The sequence below is a fragment of the Schistocerca piceifrons genome, chromosome 1 (assembly GCF_021461385.2).
Source record: "Schistocerca piceifrons isolate TAMUIC-IGC-003096 chromosome 1, iqSchPice1.1, whole genome shotgun sequence".
NCBI lineage: Eukaryota > Metazoa > Arthropoda > Insecta > Orthoptera > Acrididae > Schistocerca > Schistocerca piceifrons.
Genome location: NC_060138.1, coordinates 148,114,921 through 148,133,895, shown reverse-complemented (window position 1 = coordinate 148,133,895; position 18,975 = coordinate 148,114,921). Strand labels below are relative to the sequence as shown.

Sequence of the window (18,975 nt, the reverse complement as noted above, 5' to 3'; positions counted from 1 at the left end):
TGCCGTTTCATATCGAGAACTACCAAAAATCGAGTGCATCTGAACTGTGACACCTATCGCAATGAAGCATAATGCAAAATCACTTGCCCTGAAAAGTTACGTAGCTTGTTTATTCCCGGTATCAAATGGATACTGTTAAAATGTCTGCTCAACATATATAAATAATCCACGACACGTACGAAAAGAATCCTTCTGTACTAGGGATGTAGTGACATTCTAAATATACGGACAAACACACGACGTCCAGAAAACACGTGACCATGCCGGCAATGCAAGCCGGCGATGTATGTTGACAACACAGAATCTGTTCTGCCCATGTGAATACTCACTCCAGAGATATTTACTCTATGTATGCACGCCAGTATTCGGATTGTGTCAACTTTGGCTACGCGCGACATCTATGATTTCGTGTGTTATCATTGGTCGATGCGAAAGATGGGATGTATGATGTCAATTTAAATGTTAGAAATTGCGATTTTTGTATTTGAACTTCGTCGGAAATGTTCCGTTTCTACATTTAAATACAATTGTATCAAAAACTGTGTATTCACGCAGCTGTTGTCATGTAAAGCTTGATGGGAGTCACCATTGAAGCACATTGGTCTATTGCGAATTTTGATAGGTACTTCGCTAATTATCTTCGGCTGTGTGACTTTTTGTTGCTGCACTGCAGATTAACAGGCTTGTATTGAGTTGTAATTTCTCCCCGATTTGTAAAACCGGGGTGCTCTTTTGCGTAAAAAATTGAGCACTTGCAAGTAACCAGACGGTCACACATGCAGAAACATATCGTACACTATGTAGGATGTGAAAGTTACAGAATTTTTATGTTAATCACTCGTAAGCTTGTATATGCGAATGTTTATCGAAACATAAAATATTTGCTGCCAGCTCTAATTTATTTACTTCTAGTGAAATGTTTGCAGTTTAATACCGCTTTGAAAAAAGATTACAGATAAATTAGTTTATGGAAATTCACTAGCAATTTATTAGTTAACGACGTTGCTGACGGATTTAACCGGGCAGGACATGGAGTGTGTTTACTAACATCCGCCGTTAATGGAATCTAAAACTCTGTTGCAAAACTCCTTGTCTCGAGTTTTAGATGTATGCAATGAGGATACATTCTTCTATTATCGCCAGGCAGTCGCTTCTGCGCTCCCCAGACAATTGTCTACATAAGGCTTGTCATCTTTTATGTTAATAAGTGATTTTTAGGCACGTTTTTGGTGTTTTATTCTCCCCCAACAGGGAAATATTTATTTGTTCAGGAGCCTCAAATTCAGATAGAAAATAGATAGAGACAAAGTTGATGGGCTCAAGAACCCACGGTCAAAATCTTTTTAAACTACCTGTTCGCATGATTAGTCTTTCCACAGTAAAATGCTGTTATGATTTTACGTGTGCAGTAAGCTGGTGCAAAAGAGATTTTTTTTCATGTGTTAGCAAATTTTATTCTCTTGGACAATATTGAGTCGTCTGTTTATTCATTAATCCATCCAGAGATCATCTCGAGTGTTCTAGGATTTGTCATTATAGTACAATGAAAATAAAATGCTCATCATATACACACACATTGAATAAACAAGTATGTTTTTATGAGGTGGTTGGCCATGGCCTTGGTGTAGGAGCACCCTGGCATTTGTGTGAAATGATTTAGGAAGACCTTAATTTGAATGGCATGACAGAATCTCCGTCCTCCCGAATGTGAGATCAGTGTCACAACTGCACATCATTCAGTTGGTCGCCATTGAGTTGTGTTCCTTGATTTATACACAATTTGATCCAGATAACTTGCAAAACGTACTTTTGTATTGCATCACTGCACACGCTAAGGACTCCTGCAACTGACTCTTGGACCACAAACATGGTACTATTCTTGCACTCCCTCCGGTCTGTTCAGGAAACTGACTCCAGGCCTATAAGTGTACAACTATGCCCCATGCTCATCTACATATCCTCCCCTCATTCCACGTGAAAAGCTGAGTCAGTATTCCCCCATTGGGAGTGAGATTCTGAGCTTGGGAGAAAGACAAGATATTACTGTAATGGACTATAGTTATCAATTGGCACATGATTTTCTTGTAAAAGCATTACATTGTGATACTGTATGGCAGAGTGACAGGGTGTTGTATTTGTCACCTTTCATTATTAACCACTACTCTCAGTAAATCTGTAATTGTGTAATATGCATTATTTATGGAGAAAGTTTCAGCTGCATTTTTGAACAGATCTATTGTTGTAATTCTTTTCCTCTCCTTGGCCAATTTGTTATACAATTTTATTCCATGGCAAAAAATGCTGTTTTGATTCCCCCCCCCCCCCCCCCCTCCCCTTGGTAAATTTAAGTCAGAACTAGCTGTATCTCCATAATTATCTATAAAGCTATTAGTGGAGTATTTTGTAGGCCTATTGTCTTTCTGATGTCCATGACAGGTTGGTAGATGTACTGGCTTGGTGCAGTAAGTAAAGGATACCCAGTTCTTTAAGGGGACTAGACCCTGCCTATCTAACCCATGTTAATTTAGGCAAGTATTTGACCCATTTCTGAAAAAAATTATGTGGTGCAGGACCTTAATATTTTTACTATATGTTACATGATGCTAATAGAGTCAAATGTACTAAAATCTATTTTATCAGTTTTATAGTTTTTAAGAAATACTTCTTTAAAATTTATTAACAAAAATATTAAGTTTTTTTCTGCAGAAAATATTTTTTGTGAACTTCCTAAATTGGGAATATTAATGAATGTAGGACCACAGGTGGCTTTTTATGTTATGTAGAGTTTCTGAAAATTTCATTCATTTATCTATGATATATGATATATTCTGATATAATGGGGCATATGTACTGGAAATTTTAGTTTGCAAGAAATTGAGGGTCGACAGAAGCGTCCGATCCAACGCGTCGGCTTTGACCCGTGACGTAAGGGTGTTGTCGTGTGTGACGTCATGTAGGGGATATAAAGATCTAAAATAAGTGCAGAAAAGTGGACGTGGCACATAAACACTCGTGGTAGGAAATTGCTCTTTAAATGCTATAAAAATTGTTTTTCAGCAAAATCCTTTTCAGAGTACTTAAATAAAACCTTAATCTATCAAAATGTGATGGAAACCAAAAATAATTTTTTTTTTTTACCTGAACCTCGGCGTGGTCCCCTTAAGTAGTTCTTTAAATTAGTCCAACTACTACTTCTAGTTATTATTCTTATGGCTCTTTTCCACCATTTAAAATGGTTTCCATTTAATTCCCAGAAAAAAAAGCATCATCTTTTCTAGCTAAATGTAATAAAACCAGATATAAGGAATTTATTACGGATTATAAGTAATGGAAGCAGTGCATAGTTCATTTGCATAATTTGTAAACTGAGCATTGTAAAGCACTCTTCTTGGGTGATACTGTAACTTCATCATGTTGTGACCCTATTTGGTTAAGAAACCACAGCCAAGAAATGCTGAACTTGCATGCAAATTCAAATTCCTAATGTACCCTAGACAGTTAGGCTCTGTGGATTGAATGATGACAATCCATCGAGGGGGAATTCTGTTCAAATTGTGTTGTGTACCACACACACACACACACACACACACACACACACACACACACACACACACACACACACACACACACACACCACTGCGCCATCTGGGACAGAACATTACTGGGACTGCACGAACTATCTCGGCATGCCTCATGGCGAATCCACATTCCCATTGAGCGCCACCTATCTGCATTCCCTGTCCATTTCCTCCATGTTCACCCTCAGAGATTCCCAGAGGAGGCCAGACAAATTTGTGCATCCATACTCAAGAAGGTACGTCCATTCCCCAGCTAGGCTAGTGAAATTATATGAATGTGTAGCATCTGTCCTCTGCAGTGATTAACACACTGTCTAGTAAGCAGGAGATCTTGGGTTTGGATCCTGGTCTGGTACACATTTTCACTCATCACCACTGGTTCCACATAATGTCCCAATGCAGCTGATAGCAGTGATCCTCTCTTTGCCTTTCCTTTCTTACCCTCTCCACCTCCTCCAATTTACATGTAGTGTATAATAGCTGCGGGTTCTGTGCAGTGTCTGCTCTTTTGGACATATCCAAAAGAACAGATACCACTCATTCATATAATTTGAAAAGCCTAACTGCGTAGTTGATCCACCTTCTTCAGTCAGAATGCACAAATACATTCTACCTCCTGTGGGAATCTCAGCGGGCAAATATGAAGGAAATGGACAGGGACAGCAGATAGGTGGCGCTCGATGGAAATGTGCATCTCCCGTGAAATGTGCCGAGATAGCCTGTGCAGTTGCAATAATGCTGTGTCCTGGATCGTGCAGTGGTTAATGCACCTGCCTGGTAAGCAGGAAATCCTGGGTTCGAATCACGATCTGGTCCATATTTTCACCTGTCGCCCATGGTTCTGCATAATGTCCTGATGCTGCTGACAGCAGTGGTCCCATCCCCTCTCCTCCATACCCTTTCCTTTCTTCCCCTCTCCACCTTGTCTTGTCGTATAAAACTACATAGAACAGATGATATTCGAGTCTACTTATGATGAAAATGTGTGGGATAAAATAGCAACAGCTCTTTGAGGACTCCCAAATTAAAATGGTATCAGTGACCATTATGCAGCTGTAGCAACAATGATAACCAAAGTACAAAGCGCAACTATTACTTTACAAGTATTTATTTCTTTAGTGAACTAGATATGAGACAGTAGTAGCATATCTCAGTGAGGAACTTGAAACTTATCTCTGGGCTGGAGCATCCAGAAGAGCTGTGGCTCAAGTAAAAAAGGGTAGTTGACCATTCATGTCGTAGATATGTACACAATAGAAAAGTTTATAATGAGAGGGCCCTTCCATGGTATACAGTTCCTGTAAAGTAAAATCTTACAAAGAAACAAGGCCTATTGCATATTAGGTGTAAAATCATACGGCTATCGATAGTGTGATGATGTATGAAACATGTTTGGCTATCAAGAAGTCACTGAATTGTGCCTTCAAAAACTATGGTGGTAGAATATTATCAACAGATTTCTCACAAAATCTGGTGAAATTCTGGTCTTAGGTGAAAGCTGTTAGTGACTCCAAAGTTAGTAACCAGACACTAATGATCGAAAAAGAGAAACTAGGATTTATCTTTGCACTACTGAAAAGATGAGTGAGTAGATATTAGTGTGAATGGCATTGAGAAAGAGCTGAATTTGTTTAACTTGAAAAAAAGTTCCAGGACATGATGAAATACTGAATTTGGAGCTGCGTTAGGCCCTCTTATAACAATAATAAGGTGTGGATCCTTTGAACAAAAAACTGTGCCCAGTTGCTGGGACAATGCGCTCTTGTTTTACCTATCTACAAGAAACATGGCAGAAGTGATCCACAAAGCTGCTGTCCAGTATCCATCCATTTCTTGTAGAATTTTAGAAAATATTCTTAGTTCAAATGTAATGAAGTACCCCCAACAAAATGGCCTCTTTCCTCACGTGACATCCTGGTAGCTGGTAGATACATGCAATATTTCTTGACTTCTGAAAAGTGTTAGAATTGGAACCACAACTGTCGCTTGTGAGCCGGCCGGTATGGCTGAGCGGTTCTAGGCGCTTCAGTCTGGAACCGTGTGACCGCTACAGTCGCAGGTTCGAATCGTGCCTTGGGCATGGATGTGTGTGATGTCCTTAGGTTAGCTAGGTTTAAATAGTTCTAAGTTATAAGGGACCAATGACCTCAGCTGTTAAATCCCATAATGCTCAGAGCCATTTGAACTATTTTTTTTGTCACTTGTTCTTGTTATTGAAAGTACAGTCATGTTGGGTGTCAGGTGAAAATTACAACTGACTTGAGAATTTCTTGTTAGGGAGGAAACGTCAAATTATTGTGGATGGAATTATTGACAGATGTAGAAGTACCTTCATGTGTGACCCAGGGAAGTGTGTTGGAACCCTTTCTGTTCATGCTATATGGTAATGCCACTGCAGATAATAATAGTAACCTCAGATTATGCAGTTATCTATAATGAAATATTGTCTGAAGAAAAGATGCACAAATAATTTGATAAGATTTCCAAGTGGTTCAAAGACTGACAGCTTGCTTTAAATATTCAGATATGAAAAATTGTGCATTTCACAAAATAAAAAATAAAAAAAATAGTATCCTACGCAGTTTGTCCCAGCTCTGTTAGGATGCTTGTGTAAAATCCCAAACCGCAGTTTCCCCCTGTGGGCTCAAGGGTTAGAATAGGCCTGAGGTATTTCTGCCTGTCGTAAAAGGCGACTAAAAGGAGTCTCGCAGCTTTTGGCCTTTATGTGATGGTCCACTGTAGGGTTTGACCTCCATTTTTCAAAATTTTCCTGAAGAGCGAGCGAATTGGGGAAGGGTGCCTTACATGGTGCATCATGTCCATTGTGCATTGAGATCTTTAGCCCACTTTCTCGTTGTGGCATTGCAGTCCCGATCATCCTCCATCTGTTAAGTGAGGACACCTTGGATGCATTTTCCTCCAACCACTATGCAGTGTTGTTTTCTGTGCTGACAAGGACCATGGAATTCTTTGCGCCTCGTATCCAGCATGGTAGCCAGTCCGTTGTGGTGGGCCGCCATGTACCCTGTTGGTTGTAGCCCCCTGACAACATAGGGATCGCTCTGCTGATGCCTGCACCATTAACTCCCCATGTATGCCATAGAGTAGATGCCCATCTCCATGACCTTTGCTGCAGCTGGGTGGCGCCCCTGGTCGGAGTGGGTGGCATCACGGCGGATGACACGCGATGAAGCATAGTACATCATCTCTTGATGGTGGTCAAATACCAGCAGTCTCTAAGCACTCACGGGCTCAGTTCAATGCACAGAAGTACGACCTCAAATCGTTCCCCTCCCTGGCCACACCATGGGAGGAACGTCAGGCTAAGGATGGCAGCAGCTCTTATTTGCCCCGGTACCTCATATGTTCGAGACTGTGAAGCCTCAGTTTTTTGTTGGGCATTTAGAGGACAAGTCTGGGGAGGTGGAGGGTTTGTCCAAAATGAGATCTGAGTCGGTCTTGATCAAAACAGCATCATCTGCCTAGTCACAGGCGTTACTCACTTGTGACAAGCTGGGGAATGCTTCTGTAACCATCAAGCCCCATAAGAGCTTAAATATGGTCCAGGGTATCATATTTCACAGGGACCTTCTTTTGCAGTCTGGCGATGAGCTGTGCGCCAATTTAGAACTGCAAGGTGTATGTTTTGCTTGGCATGTCCACCGGGGGCTGAGGGATAATCAGGTCCCCACCGGTGCCTTCATCTTGGCCTTTGAGGGTGATACATTGCCCGAGAAGGTCAAGGTGATGGTCTATTGCTGTAATGTAACACTCTATATCCCTCCCTCGATGTGGTGCTTTAAATGCTGTAAGTTCGGTCATATGTCTTCCCCCTGTACTTCCAGCGTCACATGTCGAGATTGTGGATGCACGTCACATCCCAATACTCCCTGTGTGCTGCCTCCTATCTGTGTCAACTGTGCGCTGTGCTTGCCAGACTGCAGGATTCTCCAGAAAGAAAGGAAAACCATGGAGTACAAGACCCTGGACCAATTGAACTACACTGAGGCTAAGAGGAAATCTGAACGCCTACACCCTGTATGCATGACATCGTCTTACATAGTCTCTACAACAGTTGTAGCCACATCAGCTCTGCCAACCCCAGAACCTCTCAGAGCCAGAAGACTACACCTGCCCCCTTGATGGTGGGGGGCATTTCCCTCCATGTTGATCCTGCACCACCTACTTCAGGAGCAACAGTCCCTCAACCATTGGGGGCGTCTGTCCCCACTTCTAAGTCGGAGAAGCGTACAACTTCTTCGGCTGCTCTTGCTAGGAAGGGGTCCCTTGAGTCACTCCCTTCCCAGGTTTCTGCTAGTGGGAAAGATGACACCCGCCAGTGGCTGAAGAGTCCAAAAGCAGCTGGTCTTAGAGCTTCATGCTCATCCTCAGTCCCAGAGACTGACTCAGTGAAGTCCTCCCAGCCAGGGAAACACAAAGAACAGTGAGAGAAATCCAACCTCCAAGCTTGTGTCTGCTGATGAGGCGGATATTGTAGCATCAGCTGAGGACCTAGATCTCGCTGGACCCTCAGACAAAATGGATATAGACTGTTCAGGCAAAAAGTCGGTGGCAGCAGGTGACCCTGAGGTGTAAACTTCAATGAATGCTCAATGCCTTCCCAGTCTCACGATGACGTCATCCTCCAGTGAAACTGCGGTGGTTTTTTCCACCATCTGGCTGAGCTACAGCAACTGCTAAGCTTTACACCTGCTTTCTACATCGCCCTCCAGGAAACCTGGTTCCCGGCAATGTGGACAAGACCCCTGCCCTCCATGGCTATAACGGATACTACAGGAACCGTAGTGACTGTAATCGAGTGTCAGGTGGAGTTTGCGTTTATGTCCTAAACTCAGTCCGTAGTGAACCTGTGCCCCTTCAAACCGCTCGTGAAGCCATGGCTGTTAGAATAAGGATGACACAGGAGATGACTGTCTACAATGTACATCTTCCTCCAGATGGTGCAGTGTCCCTGAATGTATTAACTGCACTGATTGAGCTTACTCGGCCATTGATTTATCAATTTGCAGCCCAGGACTTCTAACATCTATCTACCGGAGAGCACATGACAACCCAAGGCAGACTGGGGAACTTTCACATCTGCTGTCACCATTGAATCTCCCCCACACGGGAACATTGATGTGATGGTTGAGCAGGTGACTACGACAATCGTTTCTGTGGTAGAAAACATGATCCCACACTCTTTAGGGTGCCCCCAGCGAAAGACAGTCCCTTGGTGGTCGCCGGAAGTCACTGAAGCAATTAAGGAGCGTCGGCAACTCTACAGTGGCATAAGCGGCCCTGGAGCACCTCATAGCCTTTAAACGGCTCCGTGCTCACATTCGCCAACTTATCAAATGACCGAAGCAGGAGTATTGGATGAGATATGTCTCGACCATTGGGTGCCATACGCCACGTTCAGAAGTCTGGGCAAAGATCTAATGTGTTTTTGAGTGCCAGACCTGAACAGATGTGCCCAGTGTTAACATAAAAGGCGTGTTATCTCGACGCAATTGCGATTGCCGAGCACTTTGCCAAGCACTTTGCTGAGCACTATGCTCGACCCTCTGCATCAGAGAATTACCCCCCAGCCTTTCACACTCTCAAACGGCAGCTGGAAGGTAAAGTCCTCTCGTTCACTACACGCCACAGTGAATCCTATAACACCCCATTTACAGAGTGGGAGCTCCTCAGTGCCCTTGCACATTGCCCCGACAAAGCTCCTGGGCCAGCTCAGATCAACAGTCAGATGATGAAACATCTCTCATCTGACTACGAGCGACATCTCCCATCATCTTCAACCGGATCTGGTGCGATGGCATCTTTCATCACAGTGGTGGGAGAGCACCATTATTTTGGTGCTCAAACCTGGTAAAAACCTGCTTGATGTGGACAGCTATCGGCCCATCAGCCTTGCCAACGTTCTTTGTAAGCTGCTGGAACGTATGGTGTGTCGGCATTTGGATTGGGTCCTGGAGTCACATGGCCTACTGCCTCCAGGTCAGGGCGGCTTCCGCCAGGGGCATTCTATCACTGGTAATCTTGTGTCCAGAGAGTCTGCCATCTGAACAGCCTTTTCCAGATGCCAACAACTGGTTGCTGTCTTTTTTGATTTACGAAAGGTGTATGACACCACCTGGCGACATAATATCCTTGCCACATTATACGAGTGGGATCTCCGAGGCCCGCTCCCGATTTTTATCCAGAATTTCCTGCCACTTCGTACTTTGTGTCCAAGTTGGCTGTTCATCTCCCTCATCGGCAGCACAGGTCAGAGCTTCCAATTGCAGTTCGTGTCTGATCCCTTCTTTCTGAGCTGGAGTCCTTGCCTGTACCACCTATACTTGTCCATTCACATAAACCTCCTTGTGTACACTTAGGCTGTGGCTTTGCCTGGACCTTTCGCATGGCCCTAAGGACTCAATTAACCCCATTGCTCTCCGCTGCCACTTCCTCTCGATTCTTGACATGTACCGAGGCCACGAAGTGGTTTACACCTACAGCTCGATGGCTGATGGTCACGTCGGCTTTGCGTATGTCCATGGAGGATGTATTGAACAGCACTCCCTGTCCGATGGCTGCAGTCTTTTCACTGCCGAGCTGGTGGCTATATCACATGTTCTTGAGCACTCCGTTCATGCCCTGGGGAGTCATTTCTTCTGTGTACTGACTCCTTGAGCAGCCTACAAGCTATCAACCAGTGCTACTCACATCAGCCTTTGGTAGCGACCACCCAGGAGTCCATCTATGCCCTGGAATGGTCCGGACATTCAGTGGTGTGTTTGTCTGGACCCCAGGTCATGCCGGAATCCCAAGCAACACACTTGTGGACAGGCTGGCCAAACATGCTACATGGAGATCGGCTTCTCTGCAACTGACCTGCATTCGGTACTACGCTGCAAGGTTTTGTGGCTTTGGGAGATGAAACAGCATAACGTCAGCATTCACAACAAACTGTGTGCCGTTAAGGAAACTACATATGTGTGGCAGTTCTCCATGTGAGCCTCTCGCAGGGGCTCTGTGGTTCTCTGCCGGTTCCGCATTGGCCACGCATGGGTGACATGGCTACCTCCTGTGCTGTGATGGCCCATCTCAGTGTCAGTGCAGCACCCAGCTGACAGTGGCCCATATCTTGGTGAGCTGTCCTTCTTTGGCTGCCCTGCGATGGACTCTTCAGTTACCGGACTCGTTGCCATTAATTGCAGCTGACAATGCCTCATTGGCTAATTTAGTTTTACGTTTTATATGTGATGGTGGGTTTTATCATTCTATATAAGTTTAAGTGCATGTCCATTGTCCCTTTGTGTTCTCCACTCTAATGCTTTTAAGGTGGATGTTTTTAATGTGTCGCAGAGTGGCTAGCTTTTCCTTTTTTATTCTCATTGTCAGCCAGCCATGGTCATCTGCTCTCTTGTTTTTACCCCTTCTTCCTGTTTCTTGCTTCTCTCTGTGGTTTCGTTTTCCTGTTTTGTGCATAGTAGTGTTGGTTGTCCTTCTTCTGGTTCTTCCTTTCTCCTGTAATTGTGCTGTATGTCTCCTTTCTTTTCTCCTTTCTCGTTGTGTAATTATTTTGCTGGGAACAAGGGACTGATGACTGTGCAGTTTGGTCCCTTCCCCCTCCCCCCCTCTTTTAAACTAACCAACCAACCAACCAAACTGCAATGCTATCTTGTAGTGAGTTGCACCATTATGTTCTTTGAAGTTTCAGAAACAGCTATGTAGACAGTAAAAGCGCTAGCATTGCTGCAGCAGTCATCCTGGCCTTGAATGTAACAGTATGTGCCTGGCACTTGTCAATGTATTTGCCGAATTTGTTACACAAATTGAAGTTGGCAATGAAAGGACGCCATTATGACACAATTAAAAACATCCAAGAAAATTTTACTCCAGTACTAAATGCAACTCAAAAAAGGATTACTGTTTCTGTTTCAATATACTTTTAAAATGATTTCAGCTGTGTTTTGATTCAGGGGAGACTATCTTGAATAAATTTAGTTATTTTGTGAATGTAGTCCATGACTTATTTTTCAAAGCCACAGTCTGATAGAACTAGGACACAATGTGTATTGCTACGGTATCAGTGAATCACAGTTGAAATTGGCCAGCTTATGAAAATACATGGTGTAACAATTTGTAGGGATTTTAAATGCAAGAATCATGTAGGCTCAGTCATAGGTACAGCAGGTGGCAGACTTTGGTTCATTGGTAGAACACTAGGAAAATGCAATTCCTCTACAGAGGAGATTGCTTACAAAACACTTGGAGGACTCATTTCGGATTATAGCTCAAGTGTTGGGAACCCCTACCAGACAAGACTAACAAGAGATATTATACTATACAAAGAAGGGCAGCCCAAGTGCTCACAGGTTTGTTTAACCTATGGGAGAGTGTAACAGAGATACTGATATATTGAGTAGTTATGTAGATACTAAAGCAAGAGCTCTAAAGTCTCTGAACATCTTAAAATGTCTTAATGGCAGTTACTGGGGAGCAAACAGATATTCGCTGTTGGTATGTTGCAGAGTCATTGTTCAATCACAGGTGGAATATGGCTGTCCTTTATATTATTCTGCATGACCAACCTACATAAAGACCTTGGATTCATTGTGCCATGATCTCATTAAACTGGTGACAGGTGCCGTCAATACAAGTCCCGTACCCAGCTTCTGTGCTGAGGCTGGGGAACTGCCATTAATCGTCCAGTGTAAGTTCTTCACAGTGTAACATGCATATAAAGTCGGTGCAGTGTCTCCAGCCTCTAATCTCATGGTTCACCATTAAAAGTACTCAGATATATAAATCACAGCAGAGTGATGAGAGTGGTTGGGACTGAAACAGTGGAGCAAGGTAAAAAGCTTGGTGTTGTGTAGCTGAAATTTTTAACACAGTGTGGGAGTATTGATTATTAGTAACAAATTCAAGGCTGTTTGAAATTTGACAAAGCACAAGAAATCTTGTACACTGGCTCTTATCTTTAAACAAGCCTTTTACGGGTTGTTAGATGAGCACTGATACTGTGTCATTTATTCTGATGGGTCCAAGTAGGGTTATGTTGTCAGTTGCTCATTACTTTCTCCAGACAGTGTCCATAGGATTTGACATCCAGATGAATTTATAGTCTTTGACTCTGAGCTTTAAGTATCTATAAATGTGCTAGAGCAGCTGAGGTGCCATTGGCAGAATAATTTTCTTGTAATCTGCCCTGATTCCCCAGTCCTTACAGGCAATTCAGTAAACATATCCAGCTGACTAACTAGTACAGAATATACAAAAAAACCTATGACCTTTATGTTTTAAAACAGTAAGGAAAGGAAATATCATTCTGCTGTGTACCAAGTATATGGAAATAAAGGGAAATGTGTAAGTTGACATGGCTGTAAGGGACATTTGAAATGAAAATAATATACCACCAAATGCTGTCTGCTTGGGTGATAATGCATTGTTGTTCTAGAGAGGAGTTGTGTGTCAGCTGGAAAACTAATGACTAGAGTTATAAAACAACAAGCTAAGGCTGGTGAAGCCACTGTTTCTGTCATGGTGAACATACCTCCAGCCACTCTGATGGAAAGATGCAGATGTAACACAACTGAATATAGTGCACTGTCCAGTGACACACTGGTGTCTGACAGACGACCTGCCAATATGTGATGCTTGTGGCATATCAGTGATGGTGCACCACTTTCTACTTGATTGCATTTTATATTCAAACAAGAGGGAGCAATTTTTTCTCGATAGTGATTAATCCAGTGTTTTAAATAATAACGAAATGAGTGTGAAAAAGGTTTGTGGGTTTTATATGTTGTTGGGACTCTGCTAAAAAGGTTCTTCCTTTCTAGCCATAATTATGTGAATCACAGTTTAATTCTGGGAGAGTGTACATTTGTAGTTAGTGTGAGTATGTACATGGAAAAAATTACTGACAGATCCCAAGCTCATTCATGTCTTGTGCACCATCTGTTACTGTTGGATCTAGAGATAACTCATGTATTCTGCATACTGCCTGTGGATGTGATATGCTGCAATATATTTTAACTACTACTTACACCAGCAGTCAGTGTATTAAGCTTCAATGCCTTCATGTATGTTTTGCTTACTTAGCATTTTGATTCTGTTTTGAGATTACAGATAGTTATTATTTTCCTCTTGGCATTCCTCCTGCTTTTAGAGATAGCCCTATTCAAAAACAGAAGAAAATGAATAAATGTGAAACACTTTTGGAGGTTTTTGATGATGATGATGATCAGATGTTCCTAGTGAGAATGAAGTGCCGGATGACTGTGTGAATGAATGATTTTAGAGTTCTGAGGAAAATTCCAGTGACAGTGACATTACTGGGCCTGTAAGGAAGCACAAGGTGACTGTTTGCAAGTAATTCTGACAATAACGATGAATGTGATTAAGTTTGTGTGACTGATTCATTTTGTCATAATATTAAACCAAGTCTTGAGTGCCATCTCAAATGTGGTAAATGAGATTCAGATTTCTGTGTAAGCATTTATAACATTGATATGTAGTACTGTTAACAAACTTCATCATCTTCTTCTTCTTATTCTTCTCCACATACTGTTACTCGCTCCTGCCTTCATTAAAAGTAAGTGATAGTAAACGTGTGTAAAGTAGGCAACAGCACATCTTGCTGGAGACTTTTTCTAATACCTCGGATTTCTTAAATTTACTTCACAGTACAAAAAGGTGTTGAAAATGTACCTGACCAGCTAACCCTAAAATTTATTAGAAAATGTAGACTTACGGGCTGAATAGTCATGTCATCTGCGTAACAAGCCAATACTCAATGCAACAGGCTCATATTCTTATGGGACATACATAACAGCTGTTCAAAGATAAACATGAGCGTAATCATGTTGGTGAGTTAACCAAAGGTCACCTACAGAAGACATCAAGCTAATACTGTGTAACCGTCTCTAACCTTGATAAAGGCCTCAATTGAGCCAGCAATGTGTGTGTAAGTTGTTGTTTAGATGCTGTAGAGCTATCAAATTATGAGTATGGTAATTGTTGTTTTTCACCTGCTGTCCTGACCAGCCCCAGATTTTTATGCGGGATCAAGGTCAGAAGATTTAGCAGGCCACTGTAGATGTGATAAGACGTTTGAAAGGTTTTTGAACTAGGAATGTATGTGTGCAGCCCTCTGACCACAGCTGTTGTCATCTTGAAAGAAGGGAGTGTCCACAGCATACTCATTATCAAGATTCAGAAGAAAAGACATTTGTTCACAAATAATGTTGAAATGAATGTCCTGGTTCATGTTCATGATAAACTGAAAGACTGGCCTCGAGTTATGGTATGAAAACACCCCCAAACTTCACAGAACCACCTCTATCATGAGCCACTCTCTCCACACACTGTGACTTAATTGCTTCGTTGGAGTGTCAGTATAGTTGTCACCTTACATCATCTCTCGTAGGACCACAATTCATGTTTCCAATCAGCCGCTGTCCAATTTTTGTATTGTTTTGCCAACTGAAGCAGTTGTATGTGCCACTGTGAGCAGTGGTCATTTGTTAGATACCAGATTCCCAGTGTACACTGCATGCAATTCCTTTCGCAAGGATCACTCGGAAAATGTTTGGGCTGTGCCTGCATTGACCTACAGCAGCAATTGCTGGCACTTCTGAAACCATTTGTTATTGACAAGTCCTGACACTGTTTCTGGTTATGTTGGTTGGAACCTTTTTATGACCACTGATCGTACAGTGTGTTGCATGACCCAGAGTGATTCACCATTTCTTGCAGTAATGTTGGACGGTGCACATTGATAAATTGGGGAACTTTATGTATGTTGTGGTGATGGGCATATCCAAACTTGATAACTCCTAACTAAACAGTCCATGGATGTACTACCAGTTCATAATGTCACGTGAGAACAACATTTTGGTGATCAGGTGTGTCGCCATAGTCAGCTGTGCTGAAGATCTGAGCTCCTGGGCTTAGCTGAGAGTGTTATCTGCTGATGAAGGCAATGCTGCTGCTGTTCTTTCTGACAAGAACTACAGTGAGAAGATACAGAGCATGCAAGACAATGATTCCTACAGGAAGATCAACACTGACCCCACCAAGAAGACAGACAAGAGGGTGCTTCTCAAGGACTTTGACTTACGAGAGAGGATCATTAAGAAATTATTACTATAATGACCTGTACTGCCAAGATCTTAAGGACTCCCTAAGGCCAATGAAAATACGATGCCCTTAAACCCCATTGTCAGCAACGTCAGGGCTCCCCATATTTACTGTCAAGACACCTGACAGAAATATTAATACTCTAGGATTCACAACAATTAATATTCATTGTAGGTTGTTCTTAGCAGAGTATTATTTACAGTTACCAATAAGTTGGAGGACAAATGTACAGCTTTTAGCTTTTTTTCATTTTTGAGTCCTTTTTTACAATGCTTTACACATATGTAACATTGGGATTCAAGGTAATGGTATTGAAATGGGTAAGATAAATGTATAATCACAGTTTTGAATTCTGAATCGATTTATTACAAAAGCTCATACTGTAATGTAACAATAAACATATTTACATACATTTCTTTTTGTAGTGAAATTATCTGCAGGAGTTTCTGTCTTTGTTGAAGCACAGAAAAACTTTGCATTTTTGGCACTGAACAAAACTATTCTGTTTCTTGGAAATTTTGCACCTTCCTCTTGTGTTATTTCACTGAGGAAAGTGGTAATTTTGTCCTGTTGACATTCTAGCACTGGAGTTACTGTAGTAGCCAGTTTCTTGACTTTTTTGGAGATATCGTCAGTACTTGGACATCCCCTCTTGTCCAGCATATATCAATGCACTTGCAAGATTAGCTTGAAACTGTCTGAGAGAAACATGTTTTCAAGACGGGGCCTTGCAGCCTTCTTTATATTTCAGCCAGCTATTGACAACAGCTATTGTTATTGCATGCCAGAAAATATACAAACACTGTCCTCTGGATTTTATGAGATTTTTGTGTAGTGATGTCAACATGTCATGAAGACTTACTCCTCCCATATTACAATTGTACATTTGAATATTGGATGGTCTTGGGACAAGACTATGTTATTTCTTAGTCCTATGCCATCTTTTTGCCATGTCCTTTGGCTGTACACCTGTTAGCGAAGATAACAGTGTAACACATTTGTTGTCATACCATTTCACAATGATGAACTTGCCCGTTGTGTCAACTTGTGAAGCTATAGTGTCGCGTCCTTGTGCTGTTGTCTGCTTCTCGTTGGGAGGAGTACATTGCTTGAATCTTCCAGCTCTTATAGTGCCAGTGTAATAAATACCCCTCTTCAGTAGGCTCTCAGCATCATGATATGATGTGGAGAAATCTGCATAAGCCCTAAAAAGTGATTGTCTGCCAATGCTGCAGTTAGCTTCATCACAACATTGTAACCAAGAGGTACATGTACCAAGCAGTTACATGCTTTGTTGCCTTAGAAGCTGCACCTTGGTAAACGTCAAAATCATACAAATATCCTGAGGAACCAGCTCTAGCCCACATTTTGAATACCCATCTTGTTCGCTTGTTTCGTATATATTGTTGAAGACTACTGCGTCCTTTGTCAACACGATGATTCTGCTCAGGCAGTTTTCTCAGGCAAACTTGTGAGAACAAAGTAAGCCAAGGTTGAATTTTCCATAGCTTATCTTCTTTCTGTGTTAATTGAGTAACAAAAAGATTATCCTGGAAATGCAATAGAGGTACTAGTTTCTGAAAGCAGCTTTGAGCCATTATATCAGAAACCAGATTATGCACCATATGTTTTTCCCAGTAACATCACACACTAGGCATTTGTGCCAAGAGCATTTGCAAATAAATACCTAAAAGCTGCTCCAGCTCAGCTAGGGTAACGTCAATAGCTTTACCCAATTTCTGAATACTATAAATATTAGTTTGTTGAACACAGAGTTCCAGTATTTCACGTGTCACAAGAGATCTGAAGTACTGCTAAAGGGTGAGCATTTCTTCAGGTTAGTCTTCTGGAAGCTGCATGAATGGATGAATTTTTGGAGTAAAGTCACCATCAATCCACAACACTGTATCTTCTGGAACATCCTCAGGATTTACTGAAGCAAAAACAGCCAACTCTTGCAACAGCTCTGGAGTAGAAGTTTCTCCGCCATCATTATATGTGTTACTATTAGTCAGAATTTCATAATCATCCTCATCATGAAGTTCAGAAAAATCACTTTCATTGGGATTAGTTAGAACCTGAAGAATGTCATCAATCGTGAACTGGAAGTAAAAGAAAATGCCTAAATGTCACAATACTAACATTCATAAACATAGCCCTAAAGGATAATTAATTGGAACCCCTCTGCTGCTGACAGGTGTTGTTGATATACCTCGAAGCTGCACGGTCATCAGTGGTATCTGTTCTTTTGAGAACAGTTGCTATTTTCATGTATAACCCTAAATGCCCAGCCGGCCGCAGTGGCCAAGCGGTTCTGGGCGCTTCAGCCCGGAACCGCGCGACTGCTACGGTCGCAGGTTCGAATCCTGCCTCGGGCATGGATGTGTGTGATGTCCTTAGGTTAGTTAGGTTTAAGTAATTCTAAGTTCTAGGGGACTGATGACCTCAGATGTTAAGTCCCGTAGTGCTCAGAGCCATTTGAAATCCTAAATGCCCACTGTTACATATATGTAACATGAGTGCATTTCAACATTCGTAGGGTATTTCAATATGCAGAACCAAAAGATTACAAATAATTGGTCCACTAGTACTCATTTAAAGAGAAAATATTTAATATATACTGATTAAAAACTTATTATCCACACAAAAAGAGGATCCCACATACCTTGCGCAGCATGATGGTGACCAACTTCTGCCCTGGAGCATCTAAGAAGCTACGAACATGGTCAAAGATAATATTTCTACAGTAGTTCCATTTATTCCTCACAGAATGCACTGCATGGCTTGTACAAATGTGTAACAGTGGGCATTGGTGAACTAGCATTGGCTAAAGACTACTAAAACTGATATAAAACTTATGTTGCATATTTGTAGCTGGAGGTACTAGAGGGTTAAGTCCTCATGTGGCAAATCACCTCAACTACTTCAGCCTGAAGGACACAGATAGTGTCGTGAGCTTTGATGTTGTTTCATTATTCACTAGGTTGCTAGTACGAGAGTCACTAGCACTCATTCGTCAGAAATTTGACAGGAAGACCATTGACCTTTTCTTGTGTCTTCTGACTGCCACATATTTTCTGTTTAATAGAGAATGTTATGAACAGATGAAGGGAGTTACAATGGGCAGTCCACTCTTTTCTGTGGTTGCAAATGTGTACATAGAGCAGAAGTCCTGATGTCATCCAAATGGAAATCTACCTGCTTTCTCCAGTACTGGATTACACGTTCCTTGTCTGGCGCTAAGGAAGGGAAAAACTTC

General features: G+C 42.0%; 1 protein-coding gene across 1 annotated transcript in view; it reads left to right on the top strand.

Annotated features, from left to right (window-relative positions):
- The first annotated feature begins 423 nt into the window (after positions 1 to 423).
- The window catches only part of LOC124799883, a 190,904-nt gene continuing 172,352 nt past the window's right edge, over positions 424 to 18,975 (top strand). The window contains exon 1 of the mRNA XM_047262953.1: positions 424 to 622. The gene's annotated coding sequence lies outside the window, so the exon portion shown is untranslated. The remainder of the gene's footprint in view (positions 623 to 18,975) is intronic.